At 36.9% G+C, this 17522-nt stretch overlaps 2 long non-coding RNA genes across 3 annotated transcripts in view; one reads left to right on the top strand and one right to left on the bottom strand.

The window, feature by feature from the left end:
• The window catches only part of LOC125276741, a 69992-nt gene that overhangs the window by 51252 nt on the left and 1218 nt on the right, over positions 1-17522 (top strand). The window contains exons 7-12 of one of the 2 annotated variants that reach the window (XR_007186732.1): positions 3716-3843; positions 3921-4767; positions 7492-7637; positions 13750-13839; positions 13929-13988; positions 16602-16817. This is a non-coding gene — a long non-coding RNA (uncharacterized LOC125276741). Of the gene's footprint in view, positions 1-3715; positions 3844-3920; positions 4768-7491; positions 7638-13749; positions 13840-13928; positions 14034-16601; positions 16818-17522 lie in introns of both variants that reach the window. The other variant, XR_007186731.1, reaches the window with a different exon arrangement.
• Positions 4558-17522, bottom strand: part of LOC125276742 — an 89387-nt gene continuing 76422 nt past the window's right edge. Inside the window, exons 3-4 of the long non-coding RNA XR_007186733.1 lie at positions 5047-5110; positions 4558-4692 (exon numbers count right to left, since the gene is read on the bottom strand). This is a non-coding gene — a long non-coding RNA (uncharacterized LOC125276742). The remainder of the gene's footprint in view (positions 4693-5046; positions 5111-17522) is intronic.

Below are 17522 nucleotides of genomic sequence, written 5' to 3'. Positions count from 1 at the left end.
TTCTTCTCACCTATCCTCACTTCTCCTCTCCTTCCCCTCTCCTCACTTCACTCCTTCTCCTCTCCTCAATTCTCCTCTCTTCCTTACGTCTCCTCACCTCTCCTCTCCCTCTCCTCTTTTCTCCTCTCCTTCTCTTCTCCTCACCTCTCCTCACTATACAATCACATTCATGGCATTTGTTTCAGTTTGCAAATTTAGTAATGTACCAGATACTGTTTTTCATATCTTTTCTGATTGTTACAGAATTATACCTCTTTTGGATCTTTTGGAGAATATCTTCAAAGGTTTTGGTTGGAACTTTTCAAAAACAATATTAATTTTTGGGTTTAAACTTTTAAAGTCTCAAAGTGAGTACATTTTTTTAATTGTTCAGGCAAAGTTAACTATTTGGAAAGCATATAAAATTGAAATTGAAGGAGGAGGAATAAATATAGTAGAACTGTTTAAAGCCTTGGTGGAATCTAGAGTTAAAATAGAGTATGAATTTTATAAAATGAATAATGATATGTTAATCTTTAATTAACATATCATTAGTGATGATTAGTGATGAAGTGGTGCATAAATGTACATTTTATTTATGTGAATGATGATGATAAATTAGTGTTTCATTAGTATTGTTGAAAATTTGATGAAATCAATATTGGTTAGAAGTTGTATGTTGTATTTATTATTAATTGTTATTGAGTATTATCAATTATAAAAATGTTTTTATTATATGATGGTAAAATAAAGTGTGTAAATGTCTCCTCACTTCTTTCCTTCTCCTCTCTTTGTTTTCTCCTCTCACTTATCCTCTCCTCACTTCTCCTGTCCTCTTATCCTCACCTCTCTTCACTTCTCCTTTCCTTCTCTCCTCACATATCCTCTCCTTCTCCTCTCACTTCCCCTCTCCTCACCTTCTCCTCCTCACTTCCCCTCTCCTCTCCTCACTTCTCCTCACCTTCTCCTCCTCACTTCTCCTCTCCTCGCGTCTCCTCACCTCTCTTCATTTCTCCTCTCCTTCTCTCCTCGCATCTCCTCTCCTTCTCCTCTCACTTCCCCTCTCCTCTCCTCACTTCTCCTCACCTTCTCCTCACTTCCCCTCTCCTCTCCTCACTTCTCCTCCTCACTTCTCCTCTCCTCGCTTCTCCTCTCTCTTCTCCTCTCCTTCTCTTCTCCTCACTTCTCCTCTAGTTCTCTCCTCACCTCTCTTCACTTCTCCTCTCCTTCTCTCCTTGCATCTCCTCTCCTTCTCCTCTCACTTCCCCTCTCCTCTCCTCACTTCTCCTCTCCTCGCTTCTCCTCACCTCTCTTCACTTCTCCTCTCCTCGCATCTCCTCTCCTTCTCCTCTCACTTCCCCTCTCCTCACCTTCTCCTCCTCACTTCCCCTCTCCTCTCCTCACTTCTCCTCACCTTCTCCTCCTCACTTCTCCTCTCCTCGCGTCTCCTCACCTCTCTTCACTTCTCCTCTCCTTCTCTCCTCGCATCTCCTCTCCTTCTCCTCTCACTTCCCCTCTCCTCACCTTCTCCTCCTCACTTCTCCTCTAGTTCTCTCCTCACTTCTCCTCTCCTTCTCTCCTCGCATCTCCTCTCCTTCTCCTCTCACTTCTCCTCTCCTCTCACTTCTCCTCTCCTTCTCTTCTCCTCACTTCTCCTCTAGTTCTCTCCTCACCTCTTTACTTCTCCTCTCCTTCTCTCCTCGCATCTCCTCTGCTTCTCCTCTCACTTCCCCTCTCCTCACTTCTCCTCTCCTTCTCTTCTCCTCACTTCTCCTCTAGTTCTCTCCTCACCTCTTTACTTCTCCTCTCCTTCTCTCCTCGCATCTCCTCTGCTTCTCCTCTCACTTCCCCTCTCCTCACTTCTCTTCTCCTCACCTCTCCTCACTTCTCGCCTCCTTCTCCTCTTGTCACTTCTCCTTCTCTCATCGCCTCTTCTCTCCTCACTTCTCCTCTCTATCTCTCCTCACTTCTCCTCTCCTTCTCTCTTTGCCTCTTCTCACTTATCCTCTCCTCACTTCTCTTCTAATGTACTGTTGATGATGACAGTATTCTTTCAAAAGACTGGGTTTATATGGAACTTTCTTAAGTTCTTTTAGAACATAGTCAACTTTCATTGTTTTTCTGATCATAAACGTTTTAAATGCATCTGTTTTATCAGGTAATGGTCTGCAAAGTGAAAAAAAAAGTTGTATAACTAAAGTTATATAATCTTCATCACCAGCGCTGAGAGACGCATACAGTAGCGCCGGATCTTCATCTGCCATCAGGAGCATTGATTTATTAATGTTAGCGAGGCCTGCTACGCTAATAGGGTTTAGATCCAGGAAGTGAGTTAATGTAGCTGACAGCGATACAGGAATTTAATCTCTCGAGTGCAGAGAATTATGACTGCTCTCTATCAGAGCCGTCAGCGAGGGGGAGAGGAAATCAATTGGTGCTGAATGTGGCCCACTCACAGCAGTTTAACAGAGATAACACAGACTCCTGTGATGTGCATGCAAGGTTGCAAACTTCAGTTAAACTTCAGTGACATCAACATGCAATAAATCATTTAGAAAAAACTACAAATGAAGCTATTTAAACTGTAAAGCAGGGCTACAGACACCATGTTTAACATTATTTATTCCATTCCTACAGTGGCCCATCCCCTCCACGTATGTCTCTGATGCCTTTTTGGTTTTCATTGAAATAATGTTAATATTTTGACTAACCTGAACTTTTCTGTAAATGCTACGGATATAAAAAAATACCAAATTGTATATTTTTTAGATGTTTTGTTTTTATTTTACACTATAAGAATTTATACTTTTAAATAAAAAACAATATATATATATATATATATATATATATATATATATATATATATATATATATATATATATATATATATATATATATATATATATATATTTTTTTTTTTTTTTTTACAATATTTTACTGTACAATATGTATTGTTTTGCCAAACATATTTTTTTTCACCACACATTGTAAAGTAACTTATTGTTATGGTTAAAGTATTTATTAAACATGAATTAAAATTATAAACAAATTAATTAAACGTTAATAAAAATTATATTTCAACTCAAACTACAATTATATGTAAACATTATAATAATTTTTTTATTATTTAATGTTAAATTTTAATATTTGTAATATGTTTTTTTCTGTAAAATAAGTATTGTTTTGCTAAACATACCTTTTCACCATATATGGTGTAACTTTTGAAAAGTAAATTGAAAAGTAAATATATATACAGTTTATAATTGTTTGTTGACCTTTAGATTTTTATTGTGCAGTATAAAAATGTATATTTATTTATAATTATTTATATTTTTATTAAAAACAATATTTATTACAATATTTTACTGTAAAATTGTTTTGCTAAACATACATTTTACCCGTAAAGTAACTTACCAATCAACAGATTTTTATTTTAGCATTTTATATTATTTGTCAGTTTAAACTGGTTAAAAATTACAGTGTAGTTTAATGAATAGAAGTAATTTTCGGTCTCTGTTTTCCTGACTGCATAACCTCAAAATACCACCGAGCCAAGAAAAAGTATTTGTCCATGGAAAAAGCTTGTACTTCTACTAGTATTCATCAGTAATTGAAATTGGTACGGAGCGACCCAGCCTGTGCTGAGCGTCTCGAAACGTAAAGCTAAAAGTAGCACACGGCCGGTGGTTTGTCTGTATGTCTACACTGACTCAGCTGTAATTGGCTGTTGGTTTAGTAGGTGAGGTGGTGTTGAAACGCTGGTGCCGGTGGGGAGATCTCTTCTAATGGTGTCCAGCGGCCTGCCCAAAACCACACAACACACTCAGCATTCACTCCACACGCAGTGCCGCCCAGACAGACGAGGTGTGTGGGCCTGGGTGTACAGTAGAATCACTCGCTCTCTGTGTCTATTACTTACTCCTTTCTTTTTCTTCTTCTAGGAAATCACAGAAATGAGAGGTCATTGTAAGAGGAAGAACACGTGCAGAGCCAATGAAGCTTCACATCCAGATTCACTTGTGTTTAGCAAGGAAAGTATAAAATAGAGGGAATATTTCTCTCGCCTTGTTGGTGGTTCATACATGTAAGAGTTATATAATCTATATTATATCATCTCAATGTGTTCTTCTATAAGTCTTACATCATTTATAGTTATATCTTATATATTTTACACAGAATTTTTGGGTAAAATATGTCACAGTTTACTTTATTTTGCTATCCTCACTTACATAAATGAACTATAGTGTCCTACATCCACTAGTAAAAATATATAAAAAATGTCTGAATAATTTTTGGTTTGACTGTATGTGCTTAGTTGAATTTCCAAATTACTATCAATATGACCAAATGCAAAAAATAAATAAATAAATAATAATAATAAAATCCATCCTAATTTGAAATAAAGTCTGTTTTTGTGCAAAAAATAGACTTATATGTGAACTATGAAAAATAAAATGCAACAAAAATGTAGAATAGTGCATTGCATTTTTTTAAAGATGCATTTCATCCTAATGAGAGTCCACAAGCCAGACTATTAGTGGAAACCCAGCGTGACCCTATCCTTAGTGTAATGGATTGAGAAAAGAGATGGATGCATTAGATGAGTCTCTCTCTTTCTTTTCTCAGAAAGGAGAAGGGCCGCGCTGCCCACACTTCAAGTCCTCTTGCCCCGAAAACCGCATCTGACCACCAGGACCTCAGGGAAACCACGGCCTGATGGAGGAATAAAAGAGAGTGAGAGAGGCAGAGAGAGGTGGAGAGGCTTTGGCCCCACAACAGCTGATGGCGGTATTAAGATATTAATTGCTTTTTGACATTATTTGGTTGCGGGTGGGTCGGTGAGCCCTTGTTTTACACTGACGGCCACACAACACACTTCATTCTCCCTCTGCCTGAGCACAGCACTGAGTCTAACATACTGAGATACATATGCTAGGCTGAATTTCCTAAGTTGCACACAAAACAAAACAAACGTTTGTACGTCAGTTCATGGCCAGAATAAGTTGCAAAGCACTGTAGATCTCACTTTATGCCAACAGTTAAAAGTCAGGCTATGCTAACACTAACCTTGCAAAGACGCAATCCTTGTGTAACCTGCATGTACACCACAGGCCCATAAACACCAGCGTTCCTGGTCAGGATCAGAGTGATGGAGAAAGTGAATCACCAGGCATTTGCTCTGAAGGACATACCCTATACTTAAACTACTGCCGTCATCATGCATTCAGTCTGTGTGTGTGCATGTGTGTTTAAATACAGGCAAGCTCACATTACATATATTAGGTGACTCTAATGCATTTTTTTTTTTTTTTTAAGAAATAGCTGCAATTTAAGAAATCTCTGAATGGATATTATTGTATTCTGTGTAAAATCCCTGTAGTCATTTTGCTGGCTTTTCATTCACATGAATCCAGTCAATCTGACTAGAAACTTTGAAAGTCAATAATGAGTTTCATATGTTATATTTCACACATTATATATACACTGTATTGCCAAAAGTTTTGGGACGCCTGCCTTTACGTGCACATTAACTTTAATGACATCCCATTTTTAATCCGTAGGGTTTAATATGGAGTTGGCCCACCCTTTGCAGCTATAAAAGCCTCAGCTCTTCTGGGAAGGCTTTCCACAAGTTTAGGAGTGTGTTTATGGGAATTTTTGACCATTCATCTAGAAGTGCATTTGTGAGGTCAGGCAGTGATGTTGGCGAGAAGGCCTGGCTCGCAGTCTCCGCTCTAATTCATCCCAAAGGTGTTCTATGGGGTTGAGGTCAGGACTCTGTGCAGGCCAGTCAAGTTCCTCCACACCAAACTCACTCATCAGTGTTTATGGACCTTGGTTTGTGCACTGGTGCGCAGTCATGTTGGAACAGGAAGGGGCCATCCCCAAACTGTTCCTACAAATTTGGGAGCATGAAATTGTTCAAAATGTCTTGGTATGCTGAAGTATTAAGAGTTCCTTTCACTGGAACTAAGGGGCCAAGCCCAACCCCTGAAAAACAACCCCACACCATAATACCCCCTCCACCAAACTTTACACTTGGCACAATGCAGACTCATTCATTGGATTGCCAGACAGAGAAGCGTGATTCATCACTCCAGAGAACACGTCTCCACTGCTCTAGAGTCCTGTGGTGACGTGCTTTACTGCACTGCATCCGACGCTTTGCATCGCACTTGGTGATGTAAGGCTTGGATGCTCGGCCATGGAAACCCATTCCATGAAGCCCTACACACTGTTCTTGAGATAATCTGAAGGCCACACAAAGTTTGGAGGTCTGTAGCTATTGACTCTGCAGAAAGTTGCCGACTTCTGCGTTCTGTGCGCCTTAGCTGACCACCCCGCTCTGTGATTTTACGTGGTCTACCACTTCGCGGCTGAGTTGCTGTTGTTCCCAATTGCTTCCACTTTGTTATGATACCACTAACAGTTGACCGTGGAATATTTAGTAGTGAGGAAATTTCACGAATGGACTTATTGCACAGGTGGCAACCTATCACGTTACCACACTTGAATTCATTGAGCTCCTGAGAGCGACCCATTCTTTCACAAATGTTTGTAGAAGCAGTCTGCATGTCTAGGTGCTTGATTTTATACACCTGTGGCCATGGAAGTGATTGGAACACCTGAAGTCAATGATTTGGAGGGGTGTCCCAATACTTTTGGCAATATAGTGTATTTTACATAATGAACTGAACTACCAATTTTTTTATTATTTTTTTTCAGTTTCTGTTCGACTTTTTTTCTTTCTTTTTTTCAAGGGCTGCTTGCCAAACCCCTAATCTAAAGTATTACATTTCAGTGTGTAGCTTGTCCTGCAGCATTTTGGTTATGAACATGAATGATTCCTCAAATCATGTGGAATTTTGAAGATACGTGTGCTATTACTTTTTTCTAAGTGCATCAGACTTATGATACTTGCCTGCCGAATAAAATACATAAAAGACAGAAAATCCTATAGATTTAAATTGACTTACAAGATATGATATCATAGAAACTTGAAGATGGGCTCTTTTGATTTGTGCCAAAAGGGACCACTTATAATAGCCGCTTTTTAACAATCGGGCCAAACAGTTCTAAGACCGGTAAGAGCGTGGCTTTGGAGATGCTCTGAAGGGAGGGTGGGATCTAATGCTTTCAAAGCTAGGTTACTATTGCTAGCCTCTCCAAAATTGCCTATCTTACCTTTAAACAACAATAATGATTTGGCCGGACGGTGAAAAAGCAGCTAATGACACCCTGGTAAACACCCACAAAACCCTAGCAACTGCATTGCAATGCCCTGACAACCATCCAAAACACCCTAACATTGTGATGACAACAAGTTAACACTTCTCACAACATTTTCTTTGGAAAAGTCTTGTTTACTGTATAATTTGAATGAATTTGGTGTTACAGCCAGTTAAAGACAGCAAAGTTTCAGTGCGAAACAAATCTGTGTGTGTATTTGCATGGTCCTGAGATGTTATAATTAACGGTTTTTGTTGGTTTGGTTGATTTTGCTCTACCTAGGTGCTGGATGATATATAGTCCCACACCTCGGAGGGAAAACTCAAGCAGGAGAAGTGTTTCCACTACTGTCAAAGAAAAACAACATTCATCAATAGACTGCACTGGAAAACAGAAACATGTGCCAGAAGAACAATTATATCCAGAAGGTATCAGAATACATATCATTATAGTGTGATTTTAAGATACAAAGTGAGATAACAGATAAATATTTAGAAAACAGAAAGGTTCCATGGAAACTAGAGACCTAATGATGTTCTTTTGCAATTATATTTGAAATGAAATGACATAATTGCAAGATGAGTCTTCAGTTACCTGTTTCAAACAAGTGTGAATTTTAGGATTTTATATACTATCATTTATCAGTTTTTATATACTATCATTTATCAGTTTTGCACAGGGCTCCAAGTGGTAAAATATTGTTAACTGAAGCTATTATTGAAATAAAACAATAATAGTTTTGAATATATATATATATATATATATATATATAAATATATAAATATATATATATATATATATATATATATATATAAATTTATAAAAATATATATAAATTTATAACCCAGATTTTTAGTTTATCCAGTAGTGGAATTAATCTCTCTTATTTATCCATTCCAAATTATAATCAAAATTCCATTAGCATTCCTTTGGAATTCTTTCTGACTCAGGCATGTATAAGAGAATATTCTAATCCTTGGATAATCAGTACACTGTTTTGCTGCTGGAACAAGCATTTTTGTCTAGTCTTGGTGTGCATCTCTGATGCAGAACTCTGGACTGCAGCTCATTAAAAATAGACAGAGCATTTAGAGAGAGTTAAAGTCCTAATGTAAAATCTTTACCAGTGACTTAAGTATAGCACTGAGATCTGTGTTCTGCTGAGCGTGCTGAATAATAAACTCACTTTCTACTGTGCGCTGAGTTACAGCAGTGATGTCTGTGAGGGGCTTTTATTTGATCTCTTTGTTTTTGTCTTGTTAAAGTCAGCATGAATCCTATGTATATCGGTGTGAAACGGCTTCTCGAACAAGAAACAATGTAGGGAGGGACTTGATTTTGTCCATGAGGAATTGATTGGATGGTTGTGGTTGGCTGTTGATGGATCTCATGTGAGTGACAGGATGTCCCACCCTCACGCCAGTAAACACATTAACAGAGAAGGGAAGAGATGTCGCTGCAAGAGGGAGGGATGTTATTAATGAGAGACGAGTGCGACACATGGCTTTGAGAGCAGCGGAACTTTTATTATGCCACAGTCGGCGCTTTCGCTTCTTTCAGTCAAGGGTATGTGGGGTAACACAGTGCTGATAAAAACACGGCACTCGCGGAAAATCAAGAAAATGAGATTCAAACAGTAAGACTAAACGTGTTGAGCTATATAACAATGATTCGTTTTCTGTCTATAAGGGTGTACTCACACTAGGCGCTCTGAACCGTGCCTGAGCGCGTTTGACCCTTAAAGTCCGGTTCGTTTGACAAGTGTGAGCACTCTGTTCCGTGCCCTGGCGTGGTTCGTTTAGCCGTCCCTGGCCCGCTTGGAAGAGGTGGGTCAGAGCGTGGTTCGGTTGGGCTCCCGCACGGTTCGCATGCAGTGTGAGCACTAACTGTGCCTGAACACGGAACAGCTGTACTGTCATCATTATGATGGCAAACATCTTTATTACTAATCTGATAGTACACTTATCAATTCATGTAATTAATTTGAGTGTATTTGCATTTATAACGGGTCTGCTTCTCACCTTATTGATCAACAGGAATTGTAGTTTGCGAGTAAAGCTGCAAATTCCTCCATTAACATCAGCTGCTGTAATAATCTTCTGATACGTGCAAGTGAAAATCGCTGCGCGGTATAAATGATAAACATATTAGGCAGTATCTTAGTGAAACAGCATTTCTTCCATTCAAAAAGTTGCATCGTATATGACGTAAGTGTGCTCTGGCCCGGAACGTTAAGTGCATTGTGAGTGTATGCCAGCGGGGGATTGGGGAGGGGGAACAATTGCGCTCCGTCTCGGTTCAAGGCAACCGTGCCTAGTGTGAATACACCCTAAATGTATCCTAACAGTTGTTCCTTTGTTTAATAAAACATATATTAAAGCGTCTTTGATGTTTCCATGGTTTCTACAAAAAAAAAACTGAAATTGAGGGTAATGCAGATATGATGTCATTGATGGACGACGCACGGACATGGTCCATGTCCTGGTTAAAATGGCTTATTTCTCTGGATTTAAACATTCTTGTAAACATTTGGGATAAAGTAAGTACACAAGTCAACAAAATATATAACACTCTTCTAGTGGTTTTTGGATATTTTAATCCAACAATCTTACATATTGTGCCTTTAACTACATTAGTGAACATTAATTAGCAATGAGCAATACTTCTACAGCATTGATTCATTAACGTTAGCTTCATCATTTACTAATACATTTTTAAGATCAAAAGTTGTATCTGTTAACATTAATGCACTGTGTGAACTGACATCAACATGAGCATTCAAATAAACAATCCCAAACTTTTGAATGACAGTGTATCATTGTCCTAGCAACTGCCTAGCAACCACTCAGAACACCCTAGCAACAAAGCAACTCCTTAGCAACCACCGAATACACCTTAGCAACAGCCTGGCACCCACTATGAACACTTTAGAAACTATGAACTACACAAAACTTATATAAGTGTCTGTTTTAAACGTTCAGACAAGGCAATGTCAAGCCAGTTTGTCTTGACAAACTTTCCATTTCTAGTACTACTTAGCATTTGGTTAATTCTGTGTTTACTTGCATACAGTTTAAATACCATCATTTTGCAGGCTTTCACTGAATAATCCCTTCTCTCCCTCCCTCTATGTCTCTCTTGTACAGCTTCTTTTCAGTATTACAGAGCATGAATGTGAAAAGCGTCGCCGATAGGCAGCCGCACACAATACCACTAACGCGTTAAAATGACTTCCAGATGTCTCCGACTCCTGATCAAGAGGAGGAAGAGTAGGGGGGAAACCAGAAGAGTACAGGAAACCAAAGCAAAATAAATGATTTGCAAATGTAGCATGGGGTGGGGGAGACTGACGGACGGCTAGAGACGGCGGTCTGGTGCTGGTTAGATGTGGTGCTGGCTCCGGGTGGGCTAGTGTGGGGTGACAGTGATGGAGGAGGTGAGAGAGAACGCCCGGTGTGATCGAGCAGACACCTGTGCCAGTGCTCGTATCAGCTCCTAGAATCCATTAATAGATTGTCCATCCCTTGAGAGCCCCCGAGGGCCATAAACTACAACAACATTTAGGTACACATGATGAACCTTTGTTTCAGCTTACTAACACTCTGAAAAATAAAGGTTCCACAAGGAGGTTTTCACAGCAGTGCCATAGAAGAACCATTTATTGGTTCGCCAAAGCAAGTTTGAGTGAACATTTCTTAAAAGAACCATTTTTTTTTTTCTAAAGAACCTTTTTCTACTATAAAGTACAGTGGCCGAGAGAGCTCAGTGTGCTGCAACTGAAGAAAACTCATGCAAATAGAAAAAACACCAGCAAATTAAGAAAACATCTTCATCAGTTTGACAACACACATACTCACAATGCAACCATATACAGAAACGCACTGCAAATACTCATAATGCACTTGACATTAACACCCACCAAATGCGGGTGAATTTGAGCAGTGGCATGTAATGCAGTCACTTCTGATAGCCACTTTGCCGGGATAAATTTTAATTTATATATAGCCTAAATGTACATTTGTCAATTGTAGTCTTTTAAAAAGGCAAAAATGAGCATTATTGTCAAAAATATCAATTTTCAATACATACTGATACTGAAATATTTGAAACGATTCTAATACTAATTTTCCACAGAATAGATGCACAATATCAGCTGCACTTTCTCACTCTCTCATCCCTCCGACTGAGTTGACACACAAACCCACTTCCCCTTACTTACTCGTTACACTTGCTCCGGATGAATATTGTTGGTGTTACAGTGCTTGAATTTTGCCGTGGGATTGCGCATAATTTTACTCATTCCCACAGATTTTGTGCTCACGACCAAAGTGCGTGAACATAAAGCCGCCTCTCAGTACTAATTTGTTATTTTTCGCTGCTTATAGCTCTTAAACAGTCAAATAAAATTATGTCAAAATGCGGGAATGGCAAGTATTCATGTAAACACAGTTATGTTTTAACACATGTGTAACACTATAATGGATCCATGTGTCAGGTCTTAAAGTGACATTAGCCTAATATACCTTCTGCCAAATGATGAGATAATAAACATATCTATATGGCAGTTTTTTCCCTATGGTATCAATGTCAAAATTGTGGCCAGTGAAAATGCTGAGTGGCTAGTAACTTTGGAAAACCAAAGTTAAAATAATAAAGATACTTTTGTGCAATGCAGTGATTCCATGAATGTTAAAGGATCTTCATGGAAGCATAGATGCCAATAAATAAGCTTTATTTTTAAAAGTGATTCTATGGATGTTAAAACGTTCTTTGAGGAACTATGCATGCCATTAAAGAACATTTATTTTATTAAGAGTGTACAAAAGATCATTTTATATATATAGAGTGCAACTAAAGACTACACTGTTTTATAAATAAAAAGAACCTTAAATGGTTTTAAAGGAATTATATTTATATATATATATATATATATATATATATATATATATATATATATATACACACTCACACACACACACACACATTTGGTGGCCTCAATTTTGGGGTCACATTTGAGGTGACTATACAGGATCTCAGTGGTGAAATCTATCTAAGACGTTAAACTCAAATCTGCAAATTACTGTTGTTGTTTTTTTCAGTAATATTGCATGTAGAATTAGAAGGGAGAATATTCTTACACAGATCTTCTAGATACAAAAGGGTACTCTACTCCTCATTCTGTAAACAACACAAGCATCATATGATGAATGTTGGAAACAAATATTTTTCAGTGTTAGTGAGCATTTAATAGGAGTGGAATTGAATCAAGGCTTAACCTTCAGCTCAGGGACCTCAAGGGAAAGACAGAGAGGGAGGGAGAGAGAATACAAGGGGAGGGCAGCATGAAAAATGTACGGAGAGTAAAAAAAAAAGAGGAAAAAATAAAAATTACACCACAAAGCATGTGAGATGTTTTTCTTTATTTAATGAAAATGTAAAAAACAAACAAAAAACATGACATTTACAACAGTAACTCTGTCCTAAATGTCATTTTTTCTATATTTATGGTGTTAATTGGATTGTTTAAAAAAAATAAATACAAATAAATATATATATATATATATATATATATATATATATATATATATATATATATATATATATATATATATATATATATATATATATATATATATATATATATATAAATATAATATTATACAAATTTTGTCATTTACACAACCATTCAAATGTTTGGGGTCAGTAAGACTTTTGTAATCAATTAATACTTTTATTCAGCAAAGATTAAATTGATCAAAAGTAAAGACTTTATTTCTATTTCAAATAAATGCTGTTCCTTTGAACGTCCTATTAATCAAAGAATCCTAGAAAAAACTGTTTTCAACATTGATAATAATAAGAAATGTTTCTTGAGCAGCAAATCATCATTAGAATGATTTCTGAAGGATCATGTGACACTGAAGACTGGAGAAATGATGCTGAAAATTCAGCTTTGCTGTCACAGGAATAAATTACAATATATTACAAAAGAAACCAGTTATTTTAAATTATAATAATATTTCACAATATTACTGTTTTTTTGATCAAATAAATGCAGCTTTGGTAAGCATAAGAGACTGAAAAAATTGTATTGACCCCAACCATGTGAACGGTTACATAAAAATTAATAGAATTAATTAAAATATTAATGTTAACTTTATTTTGATACCCCCATGTAAGCTAACTGTCAGTTATTTACTGAGCTATAACCAACTTAGCTGTTTATTTCCATTTAAATGTTCTTGCTATTGTGTAAATAGTAAAGACAAATCAAGTGCCTAAGCTTGACCAGGGCAAATTTCTGAAAACGTGGTCTACACTTGACTTCATTAAATTGGAACACAGGCATATTCATTATAGTAGGAGAATTCAAAACAAAAACCAATATGTGTTTTCATTACTAAGTTAGCATTAAATGATTCTTTCAGCATTTTCACTTTAAGCTTTGCTTTTCTCCATTTAAGCATTCATTTCTCTTTTTCTGTCTTCCATCTACTCGGCTTCACTGTTTTCTCTATTTGTCTCTCTCTTCGGGCTCAGAAAGAGTCAATTATAGGGCTATAAAGTTCTCTTTAGCCCAGAGACGGGCCGCCCGTGTCGGGGGAAGCTGAAAGCTAACATGATTACCGGGTAAGTTTATAAGCTGTAAGTGCTGAGATGAAGTGAATGCTCTCTCAGAGGAGACAAACAGAAAGATAAACTCTCTTATTCTCTTTCAGAGTGGAACAACTAGCAGCACACAGGAGACACACAGGAAAACTGTGTACATGCCTCTGGAGGTTAGCATTGACGGATCTGTGTCCTGACTGCATCCTTTTTTCTGGGTAATGTAAAGCCTGGAGAGTTCATCAAGTTGGTGAAGTTCATTTGAAATCCTTTGAAAAAGTAATTAGCCAGGGTATCACTAGCAAACTACTTTAAAAATGTAACTAGATAAGTTACACTATACATTCATATTGACCAGGGGTACCAGAAAGGTCAAAAATCACCACAAAAGTAGTTCATATGGCTTATGCATGATATTTTAAGATTTCTGAAGCCATACAATACATTTGTGTAAGTAACAGGACTACATTCAAGTCAGTCATTCATTAATTTTCGTTATTCTGAAGCTTGTATCTAATCTGTTTTTGTGTGCCATTTTTTACTTATGACATATACTGTAAAGCTTGAGTGTAACTCTACAACCTTGCTTCATTTAGTATATGCAGAGACATGGATATGTAAATTAGTCCCTTTCTCCACTCAATCACACCAACTCGGATTACCCGATCAACTCGGTCAACTTTAGAAAACGATACACAATGGCGAGTGGAAATATTGATTTAATTCAGCCATATACTGTATGTTTGAACCAGAAACTGATTCAGAAGAAGAAGTGGAAGAGCGAATTACACACGGTCGTTTTAAGTGTCACCCTCTACAATGTCGGACACATAACAATAATTGATAAGATTAGCCTTTGGCTTGACTATGTTATCAACAGCTAATAATGTTTTACTAATGTCACACAAACCATGTTGCCATTCGTCATCTCAGAGTCAGACAGCTGCCTTCTAAAAATCATCATCTTTAGAAAAGCTTTGAATATCATAGAAAGTCAGTGGAGAAAAGCCTTGCACCATGCATTGACGGGATTGGTTACATGTTTGTGACGGTAGGAAACAGGCTTTTTTTGAGACTGTCTTTGGTACACTGCCGTTTTAAGGAGAAAGTACTCAGCAATGATGTAGACTGATGAATTCGCACATGGTTTATCTTAAAGCATATTAAAAACACCACATAGACATATAAACAACATGATTTCACCACAGGGGGTCTTTAAGATATATTACAGTATGTAATGTAGTACAGTATGTAAATCTAAGTTGCCAAAAACAAAGATTATTAGAGTATGTTTTACAAGAAAATACTATTTGAGTCTTTCTACTTCACTTGCTGTTTCTTTGTAATTAATTGTCAATTTACTAGTAATTTCTGATTGAAAATTGTTTCAACGCCACATTTTTTTCAGTATATGAATTGAAACGAACAGCCCTTTCCTTCAATGACCCCTTTAGATTTTTCACTAAATGTGTTTTATTTCACCCAGTGGTGAAATCACACATATCTGAGGAGAACCACTGACTAAAAATATCTCCTCTCCACAAATGGAACATCCATTCACACACACTTCTAACACCACATACTGTACACGTGTGAGCGAACACACACTCACAGCACCGCCCCGGGTACAGCTTGCCCTCAGTTCTCCTGATCTCCAGCCAGTGTCCTGCCAGTGTTCTGGGTGGTCCCATTCCTGTGGTTCTGGCAACCCATCCATCCACCAAGCCAAAATATTACAAACACACCCATTTACTTGTCATGACAGAGTGAGGTTAAATGACTAGATCATGAATGTTAGTGACCCTCCTATCCAGTGGTCCCATGTGCCGTACACTTACACATTGTGGACTATTGTACGGCTTCAGAAGACTTTGAATATAGCGCCCAAGTAGAATTGGTGACTGTTATGGTGCTTTTGTCATTTTTAGAGACTAACAGTGAAAAAGCATGTCCACTTGCAAAAATTTAGCTTTGGGTTAAGTCCTGGGAAAAGTTCTGGTAAAATCCTAAGAAACAAACCGAATAAGACAGCAGAGTGACGTTTTCTTATGAGAGAGTGTTGAACCTGCAACCACCGCAAACTAGAACTAGGCAAACATTTTGACATATTTCTACCAAGGGATGCCATGGTGGCCAGATACTTGTCTTGCATTATGCATGAGTTTACATTTTTATATATTATACTGTATTACAGTAATCAGAATCACCATTGCAAACAATAGGAATTTAAAAAAAAAAAAATTTATATAAAAATATATATATAAAATTATAATACAGCATTTTAAAATACACTTTATTTTGATGGTCCACTACTATTATAAGTAGATATAGTTAGGCTAGTATACATTGCAACTACATGTCAACTACCAGTCATTAGAGTATTAATAGACTGTTAGTTTAGAGTTAGTAGAATAAGTTGCAAAGTTACTTATAGTCAGTAGAATGACAAAATAAAGTGTTAAAAGATATTAATATTAAAAAATAATTAAAATAATATTTTTATCATGTTTATGTAATACAATATTTTTATTTAATATCAATATTAGTAATTTAATAAAACTCTGCTCAGAATCACCATTGAGAATAATGGGAATTACAAAAACAAACAAAAAAAAGAATTATAATACAATATTTAAATAAATATATTTTTATGTAATATGGTATTTTTATTTTTTTATGTAATTTAATAACAAAACTGTATTACAATAATTAGAATCACCCTTGAGAATAATGGGAGTTACATGAAAATTGCTTTAATAATTAAGTGTAATTGTGTTTACATCTAGGGGCTCTGTTAGTCTCAGACACAAATTGCACACCCTTGGACCACCCACAGCCCAAGCGCTGATTGACGCACACAAGTACTGACTGAAATTCATCAGATCCAATCGGATTGGTTGGATGTTCATCAGTTCACCTTGATACAAAGTCGTGCTTACAAGCTACTGAGCTGATACAGTGAGCACTTCTGAGGAAGAACTAGATTGGATTTTGTTCTCCAGGTTAGTGGAATCAGATCTTTGAATGATATTCAGAGCTTTGTTTTGGACATACAAAAGTTATGATTACAAAATCTATACACATTTCTGCTTCTATAAATGTTGTGTCAAGTACCCCACACCTAGACGAAGTCTAAAAAATGAAAACAAATTGTTATTGTTTTTTTGTTTTTTTTTTAAAGTTGGACTTTTTCTGAGAGAGTGAGACTGCAAACTAGACCAGAATTCATGCTGATAGTCAAACATCTGACTACTGAAACTATTGCTCCGTCTTAAATTGAATACTTCTCTACTGTAGTAGTATGTAGTACATACAATACATATTAATGGAAAAACAGTAGGCGAAAAGTCCTTGGATTACCTACTACTTCCAGCAAGATTCTGAAGTGCGGATTCGATGGACACTTTACTATCCCATGAGGCCACAGGAGAGGATTTTTGAATGGCAGTGAAGCGATGCAACTGATGCCCTATGACAATAACAACATGGCGGATATTGTATGTCCAAATTCCTTCATACTACCCACATTAATAATATATAGAGTGTACTTTTTCTAACAGTCACAAAGTCCATTCAAATACAAATGTAGTTACTTTTCAGACAGTATGCGATTTCAGACACAGCGTATGATCTTGTTTCTATGGGGACTCTAGCTATAGTGATTTGCAGCTAAGAAAGTGGGTAGAACTTGTTAATTTAAGTTGGTG

Source organism: Megalobrama amblycephala, linkage group LG10 (assembly GCF_018812025.1).
Source record: "Megalobrama amblycephala isolate DHTTF-2021 linkage group LG10, ASM1881202v1, whole genome shotgun sequence".
NCBI lineage: Eukaryota > Metazoa > Chordata > Actinopteri > Cypriniformes > Xenocyprididae > Megalobrama > Megalobrama amblycephala.
The sequence above is the reverse complement of the archived record's forward strand: the minus strand, read 5'-3'. Positions and strand labels throughout refer to the sequence as shown.